The sequence below is a fragment of the Pyxicephalus adspersus genome, chromosome Z (genome assembly GCF_032062135.1).
Source record: "Pyxicephalus adspersus chromosome Z, UCB_Pads_2.0, whole genome shotgun sequence".
In the NCBI taxonomy this organism is placed as follows: Eukaryota; Metazoa; Chordata; class Amphibia; order Anura; family Pyxicephalidae; genus Pyxicephalus; species Pyxicephalus adspersus.
The window spans coordinates 14,280,993-14,295,490 of NC_092871.1; the positions used below are offsets into that span (position 1 = coordinate 14,280,993).

The 14,498-nt window shown below is 37.5% G+C and overlaps 1 pseudogene; it reads right to left on the bottom strand.

Annotated features, from left to right (window-relative positions):
• Nucleotides 1-360: 360 nt before the first annotated feature.
• Nucleotides 361-14,020, bottom strand: LOC140343386 (cytochrome P450 2C23-like; annotated as a pseudogene).
• Between the last annotated feature and the right edge of the window lie 478 nt (nt 14,021-14,498).

Here is a 14,498-nt window from a genome sequence, read left to right on the forward strand (position 1 = left end):
ATATTGTTTAAAGGAAGAAAAGAGGAAGGAAGATGGTGGTGCCCTGAGACAGATAGATGAGTATCACTGCCTTAGTTCCACTTTAATGATGTACTTGGTTGAAGTTAAACTGAAAGTTAAATACTGTATTTTTGTTACTTAGATATTTAACGTCATGGACAGAGGTAAAGCCCATCATGGGTGAAACTCAGTTGGGGGTAGAATGTGTGGTCAGTTTACACCATTTGCTAAATAAATATTTTATTTGTTGAATTTACTGGAGTGCAACAATTAACAGTTCTCATTAGATTTCAAATAAACTGACAATAAGCAGGAGTTATATCTTATATGAGGAAAAGAGATCTCCTTTAACAATACCAGAACAATGCTTACTTATTTTATTGTCTAAAACACATTATAAACAGTAATACACTTTTTTTTCAGGAAATATATGATCAGTATTTCATACAGTTTGTAATGTTGTATACAGGGCTCCCTGCATAACAAAAATCATTGTCAAAGTATTGTCAAACGTGATACTTGTCAGCCTTTGGTGAATGCAGACACAGCATCAGGTCAGATGCCTGTTGAAAGCGTTTTCTTTAAAATCCTGCACTTATGTATTGACTTAGTCTTTTGCTATTGATAGTGAGCGGCTGATCTGAAAAGGCCTGAACCTAATGCTGCTGTTGATGTGATCACAATGTGGTGTACCTTGTCTAAGCTGAAATTATATTAAGACTATTGGGTACTACACTGCTGTATCGCCATCTGCGAAACGAGTCGGGTAATTTTAAACTGTTTGGATAGCTGTTCTTTGTTAATTGATGATGAGTTGTTTAAGATGACTATATTTTTGTGCTTTTTATCTTTTTTACAAAAGTGTGTGAAGTATTTGAACCTAATAAAGGTCTTTTTTGATGCTTTTATTACAGTAGAACCCCGGTTATCCGGAACTCAGATAACTGGAAAACTCAGATAACCGGCACCCGACAGCTCTGCTTTCTTAATTGCTTCTGCAGCCCTAGTGGAGCTGTGACATGTGTTCTGCATCCAAGAACACATATCACAGTTTCGCCAAGGCTGCAGGTACAATCAGTAAAGCAGAGGAGATCTCTGATGATTGCTCCGCTCCGTGATTGGCTGAGAAAAGAAAAAGCCTGATGACGGCTCAAGCGTTATCAGGGTTTCTCTTTTCTCAGCCATTCCACACTGGAGGTGAATAGGGACAAGTCTCCCCATTCAAGTCTAATGCTGAATGGCTGGGAAACCTCAGTTAACTGGAAACTACACTTATCCAGAATCGGCCATTCCATGTGGGTGCCAGATAACCAAGGTTCTACTGTATATAACATAGATATATTTTCTGATGCTTACCAGAATCTTATTTTTTGTTTGTCTTGTCCTGCTCTTGTTTGTTTGTCCTCTCCACATTTTTGTGCTATTTATGAGGGATATGACGATACATTGATTATTATTCAATTGATTGAGGAATAGACACTGCATCTTAGTCAAAAGAAGATGATCTGCATACTGAAGATCATTGTTGAGGTAGAAAGGAGCTTCTTTTAGAGGTATGTAAGTTAGAGGTATGGGTTTTTAGCTTAGCGATGGTTCATAGAGATCATGTAGGGCTTTGCAATAAAGCTTCCACTGTTGGGTACAGGCGATATGTCAATGTCGTCAGGGTTCATATCACATTTGAGGTCAAACATTTGTAAAATGTAAGTAAGAAATAAGAAAATCTCCATCCTGGCAAGACCCTCTCCAAGGCAGACTCTCTTACCTGTTGGAGAGAGAAAAGTCACACATGCTATTACATATATGTATTACAGTGTATGTCTAGACAGATGGAGGGAAAAAGCATAACAATGGCTGCATAAAGTATATGAAGCTTGACTGTAAAAAAATATCCAATGTGTAGCATTACCATTACAAGATACACATGTGCTTTAATGTAAGGATTTAGTTCTACTTGAAGCAAAAGCTTAACACAGAGTATACACCCACCTAATATGTTTTTGTAAATAAAAAAAATTAAAAAAAAAGAAAAGAATAATCAGCATGTGCATTGTACCTAGAGAGAATGGGATAAAGGCCTCAATCTTCTTTAGTTTCCCTTTATCATCTAGAAAATGTTCTGGTTCGAATGTTTGTGGATTCTTGAAGTATTTCTCATCTTTTAGGACTGTGGTTAACATAGGAAACACAGTTGTACCCTGAGAAGTAATATAGAACTTTAAACAAGTTAAAGAATACACAACTTGTATTATTATAATGTATATTATGTAAAGAATGAGGGATAGCAAACTGTGCAGATCATTTTGTTAATTAAAGATTGTATTATGATATTCATAAAGGGAATTTCACCTTCAGCCAAATCAAAAAGCGTCAGAATGGCTAATTTGCAATTTATATATTGTGCAGAAAGTAAAGCATTGTGTACAAGAAAGATTAATGACAAACTGGGAATGTATATGTAATTGTTTTGTCTACAAAACGTACTAAAATAAGAGATTTAAAGCGGTAAATAAATTGAACATGTCTTGTGGCTTCATTACAGTTCAAGGCTCAGATGATGATGTATAACATCACTACTGCTAATATACAGCATTTATAGGGAGTAAAGAAGCACGGACAAGAGTTGTGTCCTCAGAGCATGATTAGAACTCCTTTAGGATTAGATGATTTATTTACATGTTTATATGAGAACTATTAAATTTTATTGTTTACAGGCCAGACAAGTCAGGCAATGGTAAAGCTATGTACCCACGTCATAGCTTGTTTTTTTGCTAAAAACAATTGGTCAGGCTAATTTCGGAATAGAATCTGACATGTGCACAGAGGTCACCCAACATCATTCATGGATCCATGAACGGCAAATGATGCACTACTACGATTTTCCCACAAGAAAGTTTTGTACCACTGGCCTTTTAAATACTGCATTGTAATGTGTATGAATGTACCCACTCTAAACTCTATGTCAAATGACTTTGCCGAGAATGCTAAACCATATGGATCTGACAGAATCTCCCCAACAGGAATGTGAACAATTCAAGTGAAAAACAGTAACAATATCAGTGAAAATTTAACATTTAGGCTACACATAGATTTATTGAAAGTTTAATTTAGACAGCAAAATAAAAAAAGTAAGAAAAGCAGGGTTTTATGGTAATAGAAGAATTTTATTTTGCTCAATACATATAATACATTACATGTATTATGATAATCAGATTTACAAAATACACCATTTTATTGTAGCCATACCACAGTTTATTACATTCATCCATTATTGGTATGGGTAAAGGTGTCTGAACTAAACAAAATATTCTTATTCTCGCCCTATAGCCCAATTTATGGGAGGACAGAAGTGTGTCACCATAATGTGATCTCATTTTCCGATGCAAATCACTATTCTGGCTTCCTCAGGAGAGGTTGAGACACATAACATTGGTATTACTTGGTACAAAACAGGAGGATATACCTGTAGAACTAAAGGGTAAAAGGGTTATCTATTCCACTCTTTTCAATGAGGAAGGGTTCATGTTGTGTAAAGAAGAGAAGCTCGTGTGTTATGCAGTGGAGCTAGTAAGTAGTGTTGGTGTTCGAATTCGGGTTGTCCTTACATTTGACCCGAATATTGCTGTTCGAATACGTATAGGCCCGACCCGAAAAACACGGGTGAGTGTGATTTGTGTAACTAACTTTTATTTTTTTACAGGTTATCCCACAGCACGATGATTACCACGGCTGCATTCATTCTAGAGGTTAAATGAGGACAAGTCTACCCATTCATTCACCTCTAGTGCTCTGTGATTGGTGGAGCAAAAGAAAATCCTGATGACGCTTGAGCTGTCATCAGGGTTAACCTCTCCTCAGGCGAACTGCAGACAAACTCCAGATGAACTCTCAGTGGAGTTTCTCCATTGAGATTTCATCTGAGTTCATTTCCCACGGTCATTGATAAGTACAGCCCGGTGACCATGGGAACCACGGTCACAGCTGATTCGAGGCACGTGAGTGCTTCCAATCAGGTGTGACTGCAGGTGAACTCCAGATGAACTCTCAATGGAGTTTAGTTCCCACTGTCACTGGGCTAGTACAGCCCGGGGAAAGTGGGAATTTGCGGTCAACAGCTGATTGGAAGCACGCTCATCCCTACATACTACAGTTACGCTAGGGCTGCAAAAGCAATCGATTGCTCTTGCAGCCCTAGCGGAACTGTAGTTCCGAGAACACATACTAACCAAGAACACAAATTACAGTTGTCAGCTCCACTCCCCTGATTGCTCTTTCAATTCTAAACAGTCACGAAAAAAATCAGAATTTTCCCCCCATAGACTCCAATGGTGTTAGAATTCGGCGTTTGATCACCCGAAAAATATCGTGCTATTCGATCGAATTGCTGCCAAATCAAACACTGAGCTATTCGACCAACACTACTAGTAAGTGCATTCTGCCCACCTAGAGGCAGCAAGGAGTCAGCATTATGGTTGACTAGATTCAGTTTTTCAAGAGTTGAATACTCTTGAAAAACTCAAGAGGAATACTTACCTATACGAAAGTTTTATTTTAACAATCATTCACCTGAAATGGAAAAATATATCTTTGCAGTACAGTACAGCTATTGTTAACCCTTTTGTCTTCACAAATACATTATAAACCACTGAGTAGCCAATCTTATATCCTAAAATTAATAATTATTTATAGTGTGGATGATAAACCATTTCAAGAACCATTTCTATGATTTACCAGTAATCTTATCTTCAGGTTACTGACCTTTGGGATGTGGTATCCTCTGAGCGTTGTATCCTGGCTGGTGGCACTTGGGAACCCTAAAGGCACAATATCAGTAAATCTTTGGATCTCATGTATCACTGCATCTGTGTATGGCATGTTAATTCTATCCTCCACTGAGGGGCATCGACTCTGGCCAATCACTTGATCAATCTCCTCTTGGACCTTCTCTGTTGGAACAAATAGATATGTTAAATGGTTTGTGATAATCCTATATAATAAAGTTTTGACAAGAAAGCAGACTGTACCTAGGATATTTTGTAAAAAAAAAAAAATGTTGTTTCAGTAGCACTGCTCTAGTCTGTGATGCATGTTTCACATATGAACAGGTTGATTTAAATACAGAATTAACAATCTATATGCAATCTGATACTACTCCAGCCCACTGCTGCTAAAATAGCATGCCTTCCAGAAATTGTTATAATGAAAAATTGCTAGCAACATGAAAATAAGGTAGAGTCTTGGTGATCTGAAACAGAATCAAACAGTAATTAAAAAATAAAACACACATCATAATTGTTACTCATTGCAATCACCTTAGAAAAAATGCTAAAGATATACTTTATTAAGAAAGATTTTGCAGCACTTACTTCTTACATCTGGGTATTTCAGTAGAATAAGTAATGAATATCTCAGGGTAGTGGCAGAGGTTTCTGTCCCAGCAAAAAAAAGGTTCATCACATTGACAATTAGGTTTTTAAAGTTAAATTCTGTATTGAGGTTGTCCTTTTCCTGCAGTGAAAGAAAAAAGTGCATTGTCAGATCTTTAATCAGATATTATGTACCCAAGAAAAATGTGAAAGATGATGATACTTTTGAAAAACCTTCTGCAAGAATGTGCAATGAGAAATACACCTGAACAGATCACCAACATGGTTTGGTTTGGGGTTGCGTTCCCTCAAAAATAAGCTTTGCCTTGCAAAACAACCAAACAACCTGATCTCCTCATTCAGTGGAGGATTAGATATAGCAGGTCAAAATCAATCCCTATAAATGTGATGTACATCAGATATTTTAATAATAGGGTTTTAGGCTACTGCTGGTTACTTATGGGAATAGTAGCATGAAACCATGCCTAAGAAAAACTTTGGATACAAAACATGAGAATTTATAACCAGATATGTTATAGTAAATGCAGTCTTCTGAAAGCTGACAGCATCCCTCCTATCCCTTCTATTGTCATTGATTATAATAATGCAGTAATTATAAATGCAAAGGACGGCATAGATGAGGCCACAATATGTACCGTATTTTCCGGCGTATAAGACGACTGGGCGTATAAGATGACCCCCTGCTTTTCCAGTTAAAATATAGAGTTTGTTGCACTTAAAAAAAAACAGTAACAAAGAAAATTTTTACTTTAAATAATTTAATTTAACCAGATCCATAATTTAAAGAATTGTCTACCCCTCTATGTAAAGTAGTAACACAGCTCCACCTAGTGGCTGATTTGTAAATCACAATATTCTATAACACGCATACAAATCTATACTGCATGGGTCACAGCGTTCCCGAAGCTCTCTGATGGCTGACTTTTGGTAACCCGAGCTCGGATCTTCTCCCGTCCAGGGGAAGTACCCGGCGTATAGGACGACCCCCCACTTTGACACAATTTTTGGGTGGTTAAAAAAGTCGTCTTATACGCTGGAAAATATGGGTATATTGTTTATATTGGTATGCTCCTGTTGACTACCTACATATACAATAGATCAGTTATCAAGTTAGGTGCACTGATTAGGTCATTGCTTTATCTTTCCAAGAGAAGTTTTAGCTGGTACCCATAGACATCCTATGGGCCCTAGGCCTTTTTCTCAGTTGCTTTATCATAAGTGTTAGGCACATCAGAGGTAAGCACAGAACAAATCTGCTAGTATGAAAGATGCAGTATCAGCATGTATTACCTCTATCTGAAATCCTACTTATAATATAAAGTAATTATTGTTCATTTTATATAATTAATAAAGCCATGTGAGTCATTCTTTTTTCCCCATGGCTGGACAAAATGGACAAAATCACCATACACATATATATACATCCTATAAATAAGCAAAAATAGGTATTTTAGGTATAAATAGGGTCAATTTTGGTTCTTCATACCTCTTTCAAGTCTCTGCTGAAATAGTGAGTCTCCATTATTTTTGTTCCTATACTGTTTGAATTTGCTTGTTTGCACTATTTGGGCTTCAACATAAAATAAATGATACATCCAACAGGGAGAATGGCGCATGCCCCTTTTTGGCACACTAGATGCACATTATTAAATGAGAATAAAAGGGCAAGTAGGTCACCACCCCAAATTTCCCAAAAGATTTAAGAACCTCTTTGCTGGTTTAACTCTCTCTATCATCTACCAATACCTGTGAATTGAAAATATCTTTGTAAGTCTGAAACTGGAAAGCAAATCAATCTACCAGTTTTGGTTACAATAAAAACTGACCTAAGATAGCATGAATATTAGTTTGTTTCTGACCTGTATCTAGTTTTGGGCCATGTAAATATGGATTTCACATTGTTTTGTGGAATATCCCACAAAACAAGTTAAAACATTTAGCAAGACAGATCTCACCTCTTTCATCTTTATAAGGAAGCAATCAATATAATCACTAGGACAATTCTCATCCAGTGTAGCCTCATGCATTTTGATCTTCTTCATCACAAAGTCATTCAATTTGTCAAAATTCCTGAAAACTGTGTGGTGTGTACCAGGTAAGTACATGAAGAGACGAGGTGCCAGTGAAAACATCTGCAAAAACAGAATACAGTCTGATACAAGTACCTTAAGAACTGCTTGTCACACTTATTTCTTCTTCACTAAACCACATGCGTGCAGTTCTGGCTCTGGGTGTGCCTATGCTACCAAGCTTTTTCAGTTTTGTACAACCCGCTGGCCAATCAGGAAAGAGCCTCTCAATCATCCCTGGCTATAAAGCTAGCTCAGACACAGCACTCAGCGTTCATGCAACGTGTCTCCACTAGTGCAGAGCCCCTAGTTTTTGAGCTAGTTCCTGGACACCTGTTGCTTAAATCAGTTTTACCTCTGTTCAGCTCCTTCGTTACCCCCTTCTTGCCCAGCCTGTTGTTTCCTGGGCCTTCCCTTGTGCTGTTCCAGTGTTCCTCCCAGTCTGTGGATATTCTTGTGATGCCTGTGCCTCCTGTTGCTTCCAGTGTCTCCTGTGTCTACTGTGGACCCCGTATCACCAGAGTTTATTTTCTGGATCGCTGGTATTTGACTCGTGGCTTGTGACCTGACCTCTCTTGACCTAGTTGGAGCTTAGAATCTGCGCATTGACCCTTCTTAGGGTTCACACCACTTTTGTACAAGCCGTATCGCCCCCTATTAGTCCCGTAACCCCTAGCGTGATACTGCCATGTCTTCAACATGCTACTACCTTGTAATGATTTCCTCTACATTAAACATTTTAGAGTTACTAACAACTTTTTTAGCACACTTAATTGGATAATAATTGAAAACAGATTGTGAGGAAAATGTGCTTATTATTTTTTTTTTTTTTTGTCAGTCGTTTAAAAGAATGATAATGCTGTTTTTTTAAGAGTCCCAGCAATAAAAAGGTAGCAAGTTTTCAACCATTTCCCATTCTATTCAAAACTTTTAAAAATGTCTTGGCTTGACATACGCTTTAAAATGGATTCATACCAAGGTATTATGAAAGTTATCTCATACAGATGTCCAATGGATGTTAAGGATTGTTGCTGGAAACAATGTTTTGTGATAACACGATAAGCAATCTTCAGCAATCCATAGAAATGTATTCACAGTGCAACCTTGTGTGCATTATGTAGCCAGTAGGATATGTACTCTCATATGAACCAGATCCACAAGAAGAACAGCTTCAGTTTATTTGTTTTGTGGTGCTATAACCAAAGCTATAAATATTTGTATATTACCTGTGGTTTAGGGTTGCCGATTACCTACTGGCATTTTTACACTATTCACCAACACAGAGAACAGAACAAAGAAGCTAGAAGACTAGCAAACAAGATACGGGAGTTGGAAGCCTTAATGAGTGAAGAAAATTATGACTTAGTTGGCATTGCTGAATCCTGGCTTTGTTCTTCGCATGACTGGGCTGTCAATATTACTGGGTATATTCTCTTTCGTAAAGACAGAGTCAAACGAAAGGGTGGTTGTGGCTGTCTGTATGTGAGAAGTGATCTAAAAGGGAATGTAAAAGAAGAAATTGCAGATGGAACAAGCGATGAGTTTGAGGCATTCTGGGTGGAGTTGAATGTGGGGTTGAATAACACACAATTAATTATTGGAGTCTGCTATAGGTCCCCCGGTGCTAAGGAAGAAATAGAAAATCAACTACTAGCACAGATAAAAAAAGCAGCAAAAAGTGGAAGTGTTTTAATCATGGGAGATTTCAACTACCCTGGCATTGACTGGGGTAATGGCACTACAAGAACAGCAAAAGGTAGGAAATTTGTGAAATTAATACAAGATAATATTATGGTACAGTTTATAGAAGCCCAAACTAGAAATGATACTCTGCTGGACCTAGTTCTTTCTAACAATGCAGAGCTTATAACAAATGTGCAAATAAAAGAGAATCTGGGTAGCAGTGACCATAATATGATTTCATTTAATGTTAGCTATAAACAGGAAGCAAAAACAGGAAAGATAAAAACATTTAATTTTAAAAGAGCAAATTTTCCATTATTAAGGGCGGCTCTCTGACTTGGACTGGGAGACGATATTGTCCTCTAAGAACACAGAACAGAAATAAGAATGTTTCAAGTCTGTTCTACAAAAGCAAACTGAAAAATATATTCCAATGGGTAATAAGATTAAGAGGCTAAAATTAAAACCTATGTGGCTTGCAGCTGAAAAGCCATAAGGAACAAGAAAAGGGCATTCCTAAAATATAAAAATGAAGGATCACCTTCATCATTTGAAACCTATAAAGAATATAACAAAAGATGTAAAAATGAGATAAAATGTGCAAAACTTCAAAATGAAAGACTGATTGCAAAGGAAAGTAAGGCAAACCCCCAAAAATGTTTTAAATATATTAATAGCAAAAAGTTCAGATCTGAGCATGTAGGCCCCTTAAAGCATGTCGCTAGGTTGGTAAATGGGGATAAAGACAGAGCAGATTTACTAAACACTTTTTTTAGCTCTGTGTTCACAAAGGAAAATGGCAGAGCTCAAGTCCAAATTCATATTACCAATGTCACTGCCTTAAATGAGTCACAATGGCTCGGAATTGATAAGATTTGGAAACAGCTGGGAAAAATTAAGGTTGACAAAGCACCAGGACCTGATGACTTACATCCATGTGTCCTCTAAAAGCTAAGCTCAGCTATTTCAAAGCCATTATTTCTAATTTTTAGGGACTCTTTAGTCATTGGCAAGGTAGTGATGGATTGGCGTAAGGTCAATAAAGGTCCTATCTTCAAAAAGGGAGCAAAGTCATTACCAGGTAACTACAGACCCGTTAGTTAAACGTCCATAGTTGGAAAGGTCTTAGAGAGTTTAGCCACATAGAGAAGTTTCTGCTAGAAAATAATCTTATCAGTGATAGTCAGCATGGCTTCAAGAAAGACAGAAGTTGTCAAACATATTTACTCTCTTTTTATGAAGAAGTAAGTAAACAGGTAGACAGTGGAATAGCAGTTGATATAGTGTACTTGGACTTTGCTAAAGCATTTGACACTGTACCCCACAGACGGTTAATATGCAAGTTAGGGTTGATAGGTTTAGAAAAGTCAATCTGTAAATTGATAGGGAACTGGCTTAAAGATTGCATCCAGAGAGTTTTACATAATGATTCATACTCTGAATGGTCTAAGGTTATTAGTGGTGTACCCCAGGGTTCAGTGTTGGGACCTTTACTGTAACATCTTCATAAATGATATAGAGTTTGGGATTAAAAGTACAATTTCTGTGTTTGCAGATGACACCAAACTATGTAATGGTATTATGTCCATACAGGATGTCTATAATCTACAAGCAGACCTGGATGTACTGTTTGATTGGGCAGCCAAGTGGCAAATGGCATTTAATATAGATAAATGACAACATGCATGCTTCATACTGTCAAGGGGGAATACATTTGGGGGAGTCAGAAATGGACTTACCAGTGACTGTTGATCCAGGGAACATCCGATTGCCTCATGGAATAAGGAAGGATTTTTTTCCCCTGTAGAAGCAAGTTGTACCAGGGTTTTTTTTGCCTTCCTCTGGACCAGCTTTGTCTTATAGGGTTTTATATCTGGGATATGTATATTTCCCTAGTGGTTGAACTTGATGGACTTATGTCGTTTTTCAACCCGACTAACTATGTAACTATGTAACTAATTCGTCTGGTTGGTGTTGAGCAGTATATACAGCACTTATCCTGCCTTTTTCAGTTGTAATTGTGATAATTTTTGTTTTAAACCTTCAACCATCCATAAAATTAGGCTGCCTACCTGAGCCCATGGTGAAGTTACAATTCTAAAAGATTCCCTCATGAGGGCCAGGATTGACAGGAACTCCTCATCTTCATAGTCAAAACGTTCGTTGAAAAAAATTGAGCAGACAACATTGGATACAGCCAGGCTCAGGAGAAATGTGGGATCAAATGGAGCTCCTGGAAGAGAATTTACATGAATAGGTCAATGCCAACATCTAAAAATTGGTCATCTTAGATCCACTACTAACCCTCTTTTTTTTGGAACTCCTCTGCCAAACGCTTGGCCTCTTCTTGTACCCGCTCCTCCAGACTTCTTTTACCCATCCCAAAATTCCTCAGAGTGCTCAGGGTGAATCGTCTCATTTGTTTCCAGCGCTCACCATTGCTGAATAGAACTCCTGTGTGTACAGACATAAAATTGTTTTACTTTTTTACAAATAGGAAATTTACTACTCAGTTCATCAAAATTTACTACTCAGTATCTCTGTTACATGTTATTGGGATTTGCCATGAACTAGAAAGAAATGGATGCTTGGTATTAAATTTCAGTTATTGTGCAAACTACAAATCTCCCCACTCCCCTATGTATTGTTTAATGTTCAGTTTGTGTGACTGCCATTACTCGCTCCCTTTATACACTGAAAAAAAGGCATTGGACATAGAAGGACAGGGAGCTTTATTATTTGTACTATTACCAGGTAAAAATAATAAAAAAAAGTTAAAAATTAGAAAAATTCTGCATCAACCACGTTGGTAAGGATAGGTAAGGTTCAATACTTTAAATGTTTTAAATTTCTTGTTTAGATAAAACAGAAAACAATTTTCTCAGTTATTTTTATTAATGCATTTCTTTTGCTATGCCCAAAAAAAAACTTGTTTGCAAAACTTATTTAGAGCAATAGCACATGGCTCACCAACAATGGATGTGTGACTTTACTGATGTCTGAATACCTATCAAAGATTTAAAGCATTTTACATAAACCATGCAAATAACGAAACTCATGGGTGACATGGTGACTCAGTGACTGTCACTTTCTGCAGCACTAGGGTTTCACGTCCCAAAGTTCTCCCCACGTTTGTATGGGTTTCCTCCCATATCCCAAAAACATGCCGATAAGTAATTGACTTTTCCCTCAAAAATTGGCCTTAGGCTGCAACAACTGAATGAACTCCTGCACCCCTGCATGGGAGTGACATCATTCTGGCCCGTCCAATTAGGATGGCTGAAAGTTGAAACAAGGAAGAGAAGAGGGAAGATGGCAGAGCTTGTGGTGGAAGAGGTGAGCATAAACAGGATTTGGTTAAGCATTAGGGGATAATTCGTACCATGACTATAAACTTTAAAGCTTTAAGTATTATGTCTACGCTGTATAAATACAAAATAATAATAATAGCAAACCATACCATTCCAAATTAGCCATTCATAAACATTCTATATTTACCATAGGAAGATAAAAGTCCTCTAAATACTGTACATGCAAACGTTCAAAATAATATTACAATTTATCATGTATAGCAGCAGTGGCTCTGGCCGGTGCACCCCTCAGCGGGGTCAGGAGAAGGATCGTGCTGGGGTCGGCACCAGCCAGACCATGTTTCCCAGAGGCAAGGACTCAGGGCGGTGGCCGGGTTGTGTGAGACCTGTGATGGGAGAGTGGGCAGGAAATCAGGAAATCTTACAAGTGGTTTCTTACCATGTCCATTGAAAGCTATCTCCGCAATGGCTAATTTAGCTCGATCACTGAATGCCTCTCCTTTATCAATCTAGGCTTCTCTCACCACATCATAACCATTTAATACCAATGCTTTTTCCTGTCCCAAATAAACCATGGATACCGGACCATACTGGGAGCCAAGCTGGAGATACAAAGAAAACAATTCCATCATTTTTCAAAAACCTACCATCAAGAATATACAAAGTGAATTCCTAGAATGATATCAGGTTGGTTTGGACAATGGATTTAAAACTCATGACATTGTGTTATGAAGCAAAACACTTAGAATTATTATAGGCATTGTTTTTTCTTTTGATAACCATCAAGACACGGAAAAGCAAATTATGAAAAATAGCAATGCTCTCAGCAAGTGTAGTGGGACATGATGATCAGGACACCGATAGCTGAAAATGTTTTTATTATTTTTTAATATTAAATATTTATTATAAGGTTTTTATTGGTGAACTACTGCAATTTAATTTGAGTTTGGATGGATGGTTGATTTTTACCGTCCTATCTATAGGCATATTTACAAGAGTGTTCTTGGATTTATCAAATGCTTGAATATCACTAAGCTTTTTTCCTATCTTGCGCAGAAAATGGAACAGAATAGAAAGTGTTGCTGTTTTTAAGAGGGGATAGGGGTTACTTTTAACTACATTTTTAAAGGCCCTTGACATTTTTTATTCTGTAGCATAGACGCTCCAATGTATTGCAAAATTTATATGCTTTATTTTGGCAATGTCATGCACAGCAAATGTAACGTTGCTCGGTTCTTTCTAGGAAAAAACAAGAAGGCGTAGTTTGTACTGACCTGTACAAAGGCATGGACTAAATCCTTGAAATTAATTTGTAGGATGTTTCCCAGTAGAGGCAAAGGGGTCGGACCAGATGGCAGCGTGGATTGTCTACCCTTCCTCAACCAGATAGTCACTAGGAATGTCAGGAGAAAGATAAGGATCAGTGTCCCAATCATTGAAAGCTCCATGTCTGTATTGTCACTGGCAAGTTTTTCCTAAGAGGTACCCTGACACCTACAGCAGACTTTAACTTGTAAATAGAAACTTTGCTCGTCTGGCCGAAATCCACAATGACAACCGCCTGCTGCAGTCTGATCCCCTCCCCCCTGCACTACAGTCTGACAGCTCCCTACTCTAGTTGTATAACACTGGACACATTCACTATGTAATGCATGTGATCACCAGCAAGGAGGAGCCTTGATTTTCCAGTTCTCAACAAAAGAAAAAAAAATGGACTACATGATACAATGACTAGAAAAAGAAAGAAACAAATAAAAACAAAAAAAATTAAAATGTGATATATAGTTAAAAGAGCACTGATGTGTTATAGTAAATTGCAGTTCAGTTTTGTCAGTTTAAATCATTATTTACTTGCTTAAAAAAAAAAAACTGCTACAGCATGTGCTAAATCATTTCCTATGCCTGCCTGACACTTAATCTGCCATGTCTGTTCTCTTCTTGTCTCAGCAAGTTTTAGTTCTCTGAAATCTGAATATACAAAGGCTTCACAAAGTATTCATGTACTTCAATTGAAGTCCCTTCAATTATTTAAGTTTTGTTATGTCTCA